Source organism: Pleurodeles waltl, chromosome 10, assembly GCF_031143425.1.
Source record: "Pleurodeles waltl isolate 20211129_DDA chromosome 10, aPleWal1.hap1.20221129, whole genome shotgun sequence".
Taxonomy (NCBI): domain Eukaryota; kingdom Metazoa; phylum Chordata; class Amphibia; order Caudata; family Salamandridae; genus Pleurodeles; species Pleurodeles waltl.
The window spans coordinates 257,282,042-257,295,944 of record NC_090449.1 but is presented as its reverse complement, the minus strand read 5'-3'; the positions used below and the strand labels follow the sequence as shown (position 1 = coordinate 257,295,944).

General features: G+C 41.2%; 1 protein-coding gene across 2 annotated transcripts in view; it reads left to right on the top strand.

Annotated features, from left to right (window-relative positions):
- Positions 1-13,903, top strand: part of RHBDF1 (rhomboid 5 homolog 1) — a 337,002-nt gene that overhangs the window by 67,364 nt on the left and 255,735 nt on the right. The gene's annotated exons all lie outside the window — the stretch shown is intronic.

Here is a 13,903-nt window from a genome sequence, read left to right as displayed (position 1 = left end):
AGAATAGTTCACCTTAACTTGAAAAACTATAATAACAGTTCAGGTCAATTTTCTAGTTTTTGATTTGGATTCTGGCTTGAAAGTAGATCTGCATGTTGGAGTTAGAACACAGTTTGCCAATTTTTTGCTTTTCCACGTGAGGAAACTTTGTCCTCATCTTCTAAGACAGTCTTGGATATAATCTACTTTACACACAGAGGCAATCAAGATAATGATTTGCTGGGTAAGGAATACAATTTTTTACAGCCCCTTGTGTTGATAACTCTCATTATTTGTACTTTTCTAACGAAGATTTTGCAAAGATATCATTGATCTGAGCCTGTATTTTGTTTGTTCCTTCAGTCTGTTCTATAATGCTCATACATGAACTCTTGCATACACTGACTCCCACACACTTACATTTTTGCTCGGTTCAAAATTCCATTTGAATAAAACTAATACAATTTAATAAAATTAATTTTGGTGAACCCATGCACTCTTTACAATTTGTTCATGGTTTGACAAATTCTCTGATCCAAGCATGCTTCCAAAACATAGAAACAACTTACACCACTGTAAAATGACAAATTTATGACAATGCAAAGCATGCCTTTACCACGCACCATTTACCATGCAATGCTTTACAGTGCAGTTCCTTTACTATGCATGTCTATACTACGGATATACGTTTACCACTCATGCCTTTACAGTGAAAGGTAGGTATATGGTAAGGTAAGTGAAAGTAATTGCGACAGCCTCTTTATTAAAAAATATTTTTATTTGTAAACCCCCCTTTTAAAATGTATTTTTATCACCCCTTTTTAACCTTACTAACCTATACCTCTACCCACCCCTCAACTGTGAAAATGCCTTTTCATTCTATTACCTCAGTCACCCCGTAACCCTAAAAATCCCTTATCACCTATACCTCTACCCACTCCTAAACCACAAACTGCCCTTACTACCTTACACCTCTACCCACCCCTAAACCCTAAAAAATACTCTTACCACCCTTTACCCCCACTCCCTAAAACACCCTTACCGCTGTACACTCCTACCCACCCCTAAACCTTAAAAATATCCTTAGACCTTCCTTTACTCATACCCACCCGTAAACCCTTTAAATACCTTTATCACCCTATCAGTGTACCCACCCCTAAAGCCTAATTTATATATATATATATATATATATATATATATATATATATATATATATATATATATATATACACATACACACACACACACATATATATACATACACACACATATATATATATATATATATACATGCATACATACATAATACTTACCTTAGATACACTTAACTTGCATTGTAAAGGCATGTGTGGTATTCGGAGATAACCCCAAAGCACTGCCTTTCGGCAAGGCACCCAAGTCGCATCTTGTTTTAGCCTGTTCTCTTGGACTCCTGTATTACAACATTGACATCTTATTTTAAAATGTGTTTAGGGTAACAGCCACCTAATCTCGATTCAGCGCTTCTGCTTTGCTTGGTTTCCTTGCTTAGTGCCTGGGTGCTATTAAAACCCGTAGATGAAGACTGTGCCCAATGGTTTCCTGTTCCCAGTCAAAGTGTATGAAAAGAGGGAAATGCATCATTTTGCAACTCATCACAACTTTCTTTTAATTAGAATTTTGTACTAGATCATAAAACAAATATTCAAATACATTCAAATATTAAGAATCATGCAATTAAAACAATAGATGCCATTAAAACAGTAGACATAATTGAAGCAATCATGCCATTAAAAAAGTAGATATCATTGAGGATGAATAATGACACTAAATCGATTGCAGTGAAGTATTGCTTCAAATTTGATTATAAGTTGAAAAGGGTAAAGGAGAGGAGATCCTGTATCGTTTTCACCATTTCTGCTGCAAGTTCATACGAGGATGGATAACAGAACTCCTATGTATATAAAGCTAAGATTTTGTTCCATATCCTAACAGAGAAGTAAATTCTATTTCCAATCTTTTCAGCATTGCTGCCCCTTAAAGCTCTTTAATCCAATCATAAATGTATGCATAAGTCTTTCATGCTCAATAATCAGCTTCTTCCAGGTCATACTAGTCTTTTGGCCCCATAGTTTATAAATAGAGTTCTGTACAGAAAACTGAAACATCATTGACAAAAGAAAACTTTTAATTAGTACATATTGTTTCATCACGTTTGAGATTAAAACTTTTCATGAACTGTTTCTAAGAGGGTAACATTTTGGGGCATGTAAGTATCATGTGTTTACTGTCTCCTACCCCTTTCTTATTGCCTAGAAGCATTAATTCCAGCATTTTCATCTTTAATGGTGATCAGTTTAATCTGACTCAGAGTTTCTATTAGGATAGTCTGCTACCGCTGTCAACTCGGACCTAAGGTATTGAGGACAAAATATATTATATTGTTGTTCTTAGATTTTTGCTTCAGGTTTTTTAGCCCAATCTGAGGTGCATTTACAAAAGACAACAAAGGAATGTTGGCAGTTCTTTATAGCCCTTATATTCCTATCTGCTTTTGTCAACTGTAATGATAATAAGGCAAAAATCAAAGAAAAGCATGAGAAGGTGTATTCCCCTGCTTTAGAGTTTGTTAACTTTTGGAAAGTTCAAGGCCACATATTTGTCTAGTGTGGGCCCTTGCCTGATTTTCGGGAATACAGCCAGCTTTGTAAATGTTTCCTATTCACACTAATTTTAAACATATATGTCTAATGTAGATATGCTGAAAATATGGATCGGTGAGCAATGACTACCCCAGGTTTGAACTAGATCACAGTTGACTGGCCACTGTAACTGCACTCATACTGTTTTATCTCTTATCCCCTTTAATTTGTCAATTGGTTTCCTTATTGCCTGCTATCTTTTATTAGTCACTCTCTACTGAAAACTTGAACCGGAGACACCAACCTGGGGTTGTATATCAGAATATCAGAGTGAGAAATGTCTGATCTAAATATTGTGTCCTAAATATCACTTACACAAATATTGTCACATCGGGTGCAGATTTTCTAATATCAAACGGGATATCTGATGAATGATATCACAAGAGAGCTCAAAACTCAAGCTTCCACATCAAACAAAGGAACATTCTGGAATACCTGTTGTTGATGATTGTTAGTTGTTCTGGACTGTGAAACGAGAATTGTTTATTTCTCTACTCTAGATAGCGTCTTTAATTCCCATTTGGTGACATATCAGTAGAAACTATTCAGGGTACAATATTTATGTCAGATATTATTCTATGATATTTTGGTACCACATTTAAATGTGTAATGGAAAAAGACTTTAAACCTTATAAATCCTTGCTACAACAAAGCGGAAGGATTCTACGCATACTCTCAAGCATCCCAGAAGCTCAGGCGTTCATATTAGAGTAGCTAGCACATGCTGAATACAAAATAAAGTTGACAGACACCTTTTCCATGTTCCTGTTAAGTGTATCGTAATTTGAATGTGAAAAGGATTGACACAGGGTGGAGCATGGATAGGAGGCCGTACTGAAAATGAAAATGATGGATGACTGCAACTTCACTAGGACATGCCCTGGTCTCAGTTTCCAACAGGGGATTCTAAAGGTGGACTGTCCTTCATTATCCCACACAACACGGACTAGTACTGTTCTATGCATTACGATTAGTGCTGTCCTTGCAACTATGGCAATAGCGGGTGAACATAATAGAAGCACATAAACTGCAAAATTCCACCAATTAAGAAAAGACAGCATTAGGTGATCCCCGTAAACAAACACAACAGTTAATTATTGCTAATTGGCACACCCTAGCTCCTCATTTCTCCAAAAACCCTACATTAAAAAAAAAAATAGGATCTTAACTTACAATATTTTTGTACTTGGTTATTATAACATAGAACTAATAAGGGCTTTCTTTACCAGATTTGGAGGGGTTGGTTATTCCTTTATATTATCAGCAGTATTTAAGTTATATAGTGCTAATAATACTTAGGTAGCAAAGCGATGATGAGCAAGCTGATATGGTGATTTAAATTGTGTGTGGGAATAAAAGTAAAAACAAGTAGTTCTAAGAATAGAAATAGAAATCAGTCCTATATACCCTTGCAGACAAAAGTATATGTACCTCTCTGCAACTTTTGCAGCTGCAAACTGCATAAAAAAGTGTATGAGATTTTGGAAGTATTTGCCATGTATGCCGGGGCAGTAAATAAAAAAAATTGGAGACCGAACTGTGAAACAGAGACTCAACCTTGTGACATCACAGGGACGCAGGGCCACTTGATATCACTTATCTGAACGTTGGTATTCTAGTTGCTCTGCATGGTGGTACCTGTTTTTGATCAGGAGATCAATGCATATGGTAGGCGTTAGAGAAAAAGGTTAGTGGGGAGCAAAAGGAGGAGACAAGGAATCGTCACTGTAGCCTGTCGAGTGGATGATTTCTGAAGTGCTCCTGGAATACATAAGAGACGTTCCTTGTATTAAACAGAAGAAGAGATAGGATTGTTAGGTGAACTGTTCTGTAATTGTCCTCCCCTACACCATCCCCCAGACTCTAGGACCCACCACACATGTCCATTCACAAAGCTGAGAGAGAGCAGTCTCAACCCTAATGAAAGAATGGAAAACATATACTACGGGCAGCAGGGAGAAGTATCAACTCCAGGGACCCCAAACAAAACAATGGATACAAGGAGGATGCTTCACAAATTAATCCTTAGGAAAGACTTTGCAAGTATCGGGGCATAAGAACTCCATTCAGTTTGTCACCGTTTTGTTAACATCTATTATCCAGTTGCCATTGATAGTTCATTGCAGACAAACCCCTATTATTTTCATAGGCAATATAATAGTCCATAGCCTATTCCCATCATAGGCATAGTGGGAGGTGAGAGGCAAACATTAAAAAATAAATCACAAATTAGTTATTTAGGTACAGTCCACTGACCTTAATGATAGCCTAAAAAAAACACGCTACCAAGCACATGCACGAGACATAGAGTTGTACCCTAATTCTGGGGCTGAAAGCTTTCAGAAGTGCAGAGGCGCAGTAGGAACCCAGGTGGTCACAGGAACAAGGATCAGGCTGAGGGCGTAAAGATGTCTAGCAAGAGAAGAGGGGAAGACATGGAGCTGGAATCCAGAAACAGGTCTCCTCATGGAGACTGTTATAGCTAAGCAAAGCGGCATTGGAAGGATGCGCTTTAAATAGAACTTATCTCCAAGATGGCCGCCATTGAAGCTCAGCGGGTGCGAAATCTCTGGCAGTTACCCAAGGGGCACATCCTGAGTCTCTAGAGGCTATGGAATAAAAAAAGCCTCTCACTAGAACACGCATACTGAGGCGGAAAATGAGGAAGAGTGCTGGGAGGAGGGCTGCGCAACAGGACTGCAAAGACAGCGACATGTGAAGCTCCACACAACCAGGTATTGATGCCTTCTACTGGCCATGCTCACCGTGATTGGAATGCCTATGGGGTTGTAGCTCTGCGTGCCCTGACACTGTACATTGTTAAAGACAAGCATAAAGTCAAGGAGTAAGAGGAGAGCAAGCTGGGTTGTGGATAGGTAATGGATTGTGATGTGGTGTTCTTAAAATCGGTGAGTCTTTAACTCTTTCCTGAACTGCAGCCGCGTTGGGGTGGGCCTGAGCCTGGGTGAACAGGTGGAACACGCCTCTTGTCTTGTTTTTGTTTGTTTGAGTTAAATGTGTTATTGTTTGTAAATGTTGTCTGTACTTTAAAATGATTATATTTTTCTCAACATTGAGTTGTCAAGGGTGTATATTTAGCGATACCTCCTTGCACCCGTTTGGTCTGTAAATGTCAGGACTGTCACATATCTGCCTGGGTTTCTTCCGCCATGGCCAAAGGCTGGGTTCTTGGTCCCTCTCTGGAAGTGACCTCCATATTTTTGGAAGACATTTTATTCTTAAAGATGAAACAGAAGAGTCATGACTTATCCCTTGTCACAAGGCAGTGCTCAGTGATATGACTCAAACTTAGCAAATCACTTGGTGTAGCGTGACATTTCTTAACTAATGTATTTGTAACAAATCCTTCTTATATTCACAAATATTGGTATTAGGACTCACACGACACCACGTTTAATTGACAAAGATTAAATACAGTATTTTCTCATGTTGCTACAAATTGGATTATAAACAAGGTTATCAAACAAGGAGAACAACACCTAAGAGTACTACTGTATCAGTGGTTCCCGAAACCACCTTACAGCAAGTTCAGAAATAGGACAGTCACCGTTATGGTGCATCTGTTTGGTTTTAGGAGTCCTGAAGCAGCCTCCAAACGGCAGCCAAAGATCGACTGGTCTTCTTCACAAGGATCTCTAGTCACACAGTGACTTCTGCACTGCTACTGTGAACTGCAGGATCTTCCAGCCTGTGGCAGCTGTCTGGAGCATTCAACTAGCCTTTCATCAAGAGCACGGGTGACCTCCGAGCCAGCAGTTGTCAGGGTAGCAATACAGATGAAATCCCAACTGATAGGGATGGTGGTGTGGAAAAACAAGGGAAGAGGAGCTAGTTACCAACATTACTTTAGGCCCACCTCTCAGTTCTTTCACTCTGTTTCATAAACCAGTGGCATTTTGAACAGGCTGAACATTCCTTATTTCTCAAACTAGCCACAGCTTAGGTGAATGAATTTAGTCACAGCGATCGGCACTTCTGGCAGCAGATCCGATTGGCAAATGAAGCAGGGGGCTGGTAGGTTTGTATACCCATCACTTATTTCCTGACGCTTCCATATCACCAATGAGAACACAAAGGATCTTGCAATCCTGAGAATCACACTGGAAAAGATTTGATAAGAAGGATGGGTTAAGGCATCATTTGTGCTACACAGGAAAGTATAACATAGCCTATCCAGTACTTAATATGTAAATCAAAAATATTAATAAGTGGAGTGGCACAACATTTTAATTAGTAGCTGTTGTTTTCCCTGCCCAATGCCAGATTACCAGTTATTAAGGTCATTGCTTAATTTGTAAAACAATAAGTGCCGAACCTAAAATGTTCCCCAGAAGCCTGTGGCCTGCAGTACAAATTTTGGGAATGCCAAATACCATGGCTGCCTCGTCTTGATTCTATCAGATCGCTCTTTAATCATCTACCAGACACTCCCTACTCGTTTATCTCACACTTGTGGGTTACTTTGTATTCCTGCTTTCTCACATCGTCACTGTTTCTCCAACTTTCTCTACCTTTTTCTTTCCCCCTTTCACTATATTGCTCTGGACGAGGAAAAGTAAGTGCTGGTCCCCAACAAATGAGTGCCTCTGGGCTCCCCACTGACTCAAGTTAAGCACTGACTAAAGCTGCCTAGTCTTGATTCTATCGCGTGCCATACACATCCTACCTCAATCCCACACTTGCAGTTTGTTTTCATCATTTTCATGCTGTTTTCCTATCCTTCTCTTCCTCCTTCTTTTTCCCTTAACTGCTTTTCTCTCTCTGTCTTTGGTCAAAGTATGATGGTGAAAATATTTTTAGACCCTAAAAAGGAGTGACAGGGGCCACCACCTGCAACCATCTAAACAAATAAAAAAAATGGGGTGTATTTATCTGGCTCTGGACACTGGCCTGCTGCCATACTAAGGTGGTCATTACGACCCTGGCGGATTACTTCCGCCAGGGCCGCGGGACGCGGTGGCACCGCCGACAGGCCGGCGGTGCCCCGCGGGGCATTCTGACCGCGGCGGCTTAGCCGCGGTCAGAGAAGGGAAACCGGCGGTCTCCCGCCGGTTTCCCGCTGCCCTCAAGGAATCCTCCAAGCCGGCGCAGCTTGCTGCGCCGGCTTGGGGATTCCGACTCCCCCTCCCGCCATCCAGTTCCTGGCGGTTCTCCCGCCGGGAACCGGATGGCGGGAGGGGGAGTCGCGGGGCCCCTGGGGGCCCCTGCAGTGCCCATGCCAACGGCATCGGCACTGCAGGGGCCCCCGTAAGAGGGCCCCAAAATGTGTTTCACTGTCTGCCTTGCAGACAGTGAAATACGCGACGGGTGCAACAGCACCCGTCGCACCTTCCCACTCCGCCGGCTCGATTACGAGCTGGCTTCATGGTGGGAAGGTCGTTTTCCCCCTGGGCTGGCGGGCAGCCTTTCGGCGGCCGCCCGCCAGCCCAGGGGAAAACTTGGAATACCCTCCGCGGTCTCTGGACCGCGGAGCGGTATTCCTGACGCGCAACATTGACGGGCGGCCTCCGCCGCCCGTCAATGTTGGAATGAGGGCCTAAGTGTGCTATTTCATCAGAACAGCAGAAAGGCAGTCCAGTGCCACCTGGTTGAAGAGGTGGAGGAGTAGAGGGCACTGAAGGGGGTGTTAGGAAGAGCTTAATAGAGCACACCAGCTGCCTTGATGCTTACAGCAGGGCCAGTGGTGGAGCAACATTATTGGGTCAGACCTTTGGGGCCACAGATGGGACTTCCTAATGGCAGGTAATGAGGAAAGGTATTTACACCCAGCCTAAGTATCATCCAGTGTCAGTCAGAGGAGAGTGAACACATGGGAAATTAGAGTGGAAACACACAACCACCTATAAAAGCCTCAATTAGTAGATCAAGAAATCAAACCCTTTCCGAGCTGGAAAGGGGGCTGTGAGGAGTTTGTGAATGCCCACAAACGTAGTTGTTGTGGTTGTTCCCAAACTTCCAGAGCTAACCACGCCTTGAAACACTGTGGAATGCTTATATTCCCACACCATGAGGGAGGAATTACTAAAGTAGAGAACTCTACACTTGTGGGTGATATTACCACTACAGTAAATGGGCTTACTCCTGTCAGGATAAATCCTTTGTGAATCCCTGACAGTGGTAAGTAAGGTGAATGCCTTCATGTTTTTGACCACATTTACCATACTTTCACCAGCCAGGGATTCATAAAGGGTTTATTGACACGTGTAAGCCTATTTACAGGAGTGGCAATTTACTACCAAGCCTACCTTTGTGAATCGGCCCCATAATGTTAACAAAATTGTGAAACAGCTACAAGGTGTGCATACCAGCTACTCACGAGTTCACTGTTGTAATGAAATCGCACAGTAGCTTCTAAACATCAATGTTCTGGAGATTTAACCACCGCATACAACGTATGTTAAACATTGCCCCTGCTAACCCATATAATTTTTTTTAAATGCTTAGTATTTTGCTGTTTATTAAACTCCCATGTGCTACCTCTTGCGAGTAAGGAAAATACTGAATTATTCTAACTTTTATTATCTATTTTGTTGGTTTTAATCCAGACAGATTCCTTTATGCTTAATCAGCTGCAAACATGTTTTTTTAAATCAAGACATAGTTCTGTGCAAACACCTCTTTCAATCAGTAATATAAAGAACATTGATTAGTAAAAACACTTTACATTGTAGCATTTCTGTGCATTCATGTTTATGTATCATCGTGCATGCACGTGCTCGCACGTAACATGGCAGCCATTCTGGCCTTTTTTAATTTACCGTGCCAAGAAGGTGGACACCCATCATGGAGTCCTAAAGTTAAAATATGGAAAAAGTGCTTTAAAGAAAATTTTGGAGCATATTAGCAGTAAGAGTGAGTAATGTGTAGCGGTGAAGTGCCAATGAGCAATGGAGTGAAAGCAGAACAACAGAGGAGCTGGGTATGGCATGTAAAAATAAAAAAGAACAAGCACTGGCAAAGCCAGTGGTCTTGCCTATACAACAGCTATTGGCATTGGCATCGTGTTTTTGCCCTGTTGTACACCAGTTTGGTTGATGTTCTTTGTGGCTAAAAGTAAGTAGTGTGGTGTGTCGCGAGTAATAAAAACATTGCTTGCATTAAACAGAACACATGTATGTTTCATACAGTAAAACAGCGCTACCAATTAAAAAAATGACAGGAAAATAGAAGCGCCTTAAAATATGTGTAGCGGTCCTCCTGCTGGATGTTAAGGCGTCGCACCTTATAATGATGCACAACTGCAGGCAGGCAGCACAGCACTGTCGAGTAAGACAAAAGAGAAAGGCAATGCAGGCAGCAAAGCACTGTCTATTTGGAGAAAGGTGAGAGGTAGTCAGTGGGAGATTACTAAAATCTAAGCTTGACTATAGCTGTGTGCCGAGGCCGCCCTGGGGAAAGTAGGGATAGAAAGAGAATGTGATTTATCCCACACGGATGAAAGTTCTGCGATAAACACAAGCCATTATTTAGCTGTTACTGCACAATAACTACTTAAAATGAGCATCAAATACTAACCCTTGACGTGTAACTAGTTCACTGCCTTCGATGAAACCCCCTGCAGGCATTTCCACTCTTCACACCGCCTTCACCTCGGCCGCCCAGTCCTTAATGACTATAACAGACCAGCATCAGCAGGGCCTGGCAGCGAAGCCACAGAGAAACAGGGCACTCCCAGGACTGTACAGGCTTTGATGAATCTGCAGAGCGGTAACGTGCAGAGATCAAGAAATGCACCCAAAGGTGTAATGTTTTAACTAAAAGCCCAGAATACGATTCCAAGTGGCGTGTTTTCTAAAAGGCAACCACGTGCTCATTGCGCCCTTGTAAGGATAAGAGGGACAGACAAGACGGCCTCGTCATGAGGCATGATGTTAATAATGTAATCACACCCATGTCATGTGGCAGCCTTCCTAAATTGGGGCAACATTCATTCAAAATCGTAATAGTAGTGATTTTCTCTGCATATGGGCACCACGTAACTGAAGGTCAATGCAAATAGTTGCGGTTACGATTCCCTTTGTTCGGCATGGGGGGAGCGCCCTTGGAAAACAGTCTCTAACATTCAACCTTGCTCTTTGAATGCACAGCATTTAAAGAGGTAGCAAAAGCCCTGTTTTCAGCAAAGCTCAGAAAGGACAAGCAGTCCTCACCACTACTCCAGATGAAAGATAAAAGTAGTCCCTGAATAAAACTTAAAATAGTGAGCAGTGTATTTATACAGTACTTGGTCAGATCTCCTGGGAGGACACAAAACAAAAAAAGGAGCATGCATGGATTTTTAAAGGACACTGACTTAAACAAATCAAAACCACTGGTTGGAGTTGAACCCCACAAACCACGTACAGCAGGTCCCTAAGCAACAGCACAAATGCTGTCTAGGTTTGACCTAAAAAGATAGAGAAAACCAAGCAAGACAGAAAGGGACAGAAAAAGCAAGGTTTGAGTGTGGAAGCAGCATGTGAGGGAGAGAGCAAGAAGATACTTTCTCTCCCATGAAGTGCTTAAAGTGGAAGAAAAAGTAGTTCTCCAAATGTGAGCAGTGGAGGGATACAAGCTGTCCTGTCAGAATGATGGTAAGAAAGATGTGATCCATGGGAGGGATAAACACAGGAAGAGGAAGGAAATTGAATAAGAAGTATACAAAGAGGGGGATAAGATAACCTAACAGTTGCAACCAGTAGACTGAAAGAACACCCACTGGAAGTAATGGTATTGTGTATAATAGGTCTTCCATGACAGATAGCTTAAAGCCGTCTGGAGAGAAGGCCTTAAAGTTAAATTAAAAGAGATTAAACTGGATTGCATAGTACCCTCAGTACAACATTAAGGCTTTCTTGCGAGTGGTGAGACCTAAAAAGCTTTCATCCCTTGCACTCCACTGTCCTCTGTTGATGTCCCATTACTTAAAGACATTAGCAGCTATCTAAACGTGGCTTGTTATGGCTATCACTGTGGGTACAGAACTTCTGATAGAAAACTGGGAATCTTCCCTCTACTCTAAAAGTTTAAATGTGACTGTCGGATATGTCAAGTACTTCAGCTCTGGGATGTATGACCCTTAGTATCCTAGAAGCAATTTGTAGACATTTACTAAATTATTGTTTATACTGTGATGTGTTATCTATATTGTCTGATACCGCTTATGATTTCCTACATGTTCTCAGCTTATACAACTGATTTAAAGTTTCAGTAATTTATAATGTTGTTCTTTTACCGTTTGAACAACACTCACTCTGTTATTTATATCTTTACCTTTGGTTATCTGTATATTTCACTATCCATGCTGATTCTAGTGAAGGCTCTGAACATACCTATTAAACAAGCATTTGCTAAGCCAATGCGGATGGCATTGGCTGGCATCTTTTTGGCTTGGTCATGGTTTTTGCAAAACTTCATTGCATTATTGTGGTGAAGTTGCCAGGCCCTCATCAATCTGAAAGAAAAAAAAACTGGATAAAAGGTAAAATATGTTTTGGTCTCAAAAAGCACACAGTGCTGTGGTAGTCTTTGGCACTGAAGGAACTACTTTTGTGTGGAAGTACTGCTTTGGTAAGAACAAAATGCTACCACTCACAGTGAAGTTAGCCAATGGCTACCTTCAGTGGGCTGACCCGTTATCCTATGTATTATCCCCATGGTGGAAGAAAAATGGTAATGAAGTAGTAACAGACCAATGTCTGAAGATGGCTGTCTGAAAGTCCCTATAAGTAAGTAACTTTTATATATCATTTTAGTAAAATCAAGTTTCGGCTAATGCCAGACCTAAAAAAGCTCTTGAAAATGCAAATTACATTAAAACAAATATCAGCCTATCACATCAGAGGGAAATAGGTAACGGCAAAAAAGGGTAGAAAGGAAGAAACAAAAGAAAACCATTTGTTTAGGTGTCAGAGAAGAATGACCGTAAGATCGTTACTCAGGCCATAAAACTAAATTAAAGAAATAGTTTTGTTTCTTTTCCAGCAGACAATCGTTTATTCTCAGCCATCACCCTATCTGTATGTGGCATTTTCTGAGTATCTGAGCGCTCCAGTTTTTGTAGTTTGCAGATGTTAGCTGGGTGCACAGCTGTGCTGAACCAAGTTACAGCAAGAAAGTATCTTAGTCAGCTGCTACATATCTTCAAATTATCACACCTACAGCTAAAATAACAACTTGTGGGCACATGATTTCTTAACAAAAATAATCTGTTAGCCCCACTGGCAAGGGTGGCTTCTTACTGCCACAACCAACACTGGGAATCACTTCCATCTCCACCCAAGCTGACTGTTAATTTCTAAGATTCTTACACCAAAAACTTAGGACAATCCTTTCTTTTTATGTGGGGAGACTCAGCAGTTGTAGACATACTGCTCGTAAAATACATTTGTGAATAGCAAACAATCATAAACTTATACAAAAGTGTAAACTTACCTTTGTAAATTAGCCCCATAATTCTGATGGGGCTGGTTCAGTGCTTAATTTGTGCTTGTTGTTTCCGGTGCGGAGCACCGCCACTTATTTCTCAGGGCTGGGGCATAGTCTTCTGCCTAAAGCATTTGCTGCGAGCAAAAGACACATATGGGAAAGACGGGGGAAGGGAAAAACGAAAAAGCGTCACAAACAGAGAAAGTAGAAAGCTGCATGAGTTACCTGAAGGGGCAGGGAGTGGCTTTATATGGCTTGAAGTGGCCGGAGGAGGCTTCAGGATTACGCCGCCTCAGTATTCCATGTTCCCACATTTAATTGCAGCAGCCGCGTGTTTAAGAAGAGGGCTTTTGGCACCGGCACGTTTTTATTTACAAATTAAGCACTGGGCTGGTTACTGCTGTTGGCATGACTGACAAAGTCTCAAGCTTATTGCTGAAAGAGGCTGGTTGAAGAAAGTCAATGATTGAAAGGAGTGGGCTCAAAGTCCACTGTATGCATATTGGTAGCGGGAGGCCTGTTTCGTATCTATACTGCCAAAACCCAGAAGTTAAAATTGGGCAAGGCAAGCTAATATGCAAAACATTGCTCTATTATTCATACATGCCAATTAACCCTATTCAGAAACTCCCAATTTTTTAAGCCAAAAATGGCTTCATTTTAGCTGTCTCCTTCCTAAAACTTTCTTTGGCTCAATGAACATCATTAAATAATTAAATAAATAAATTAAATTAAATAAATAAATAAAATGCATTTTTCTAATTGTTTTTCAAAACTCCCACTTTCCTGTTCTAAAATGTTGTGATGTATACTGT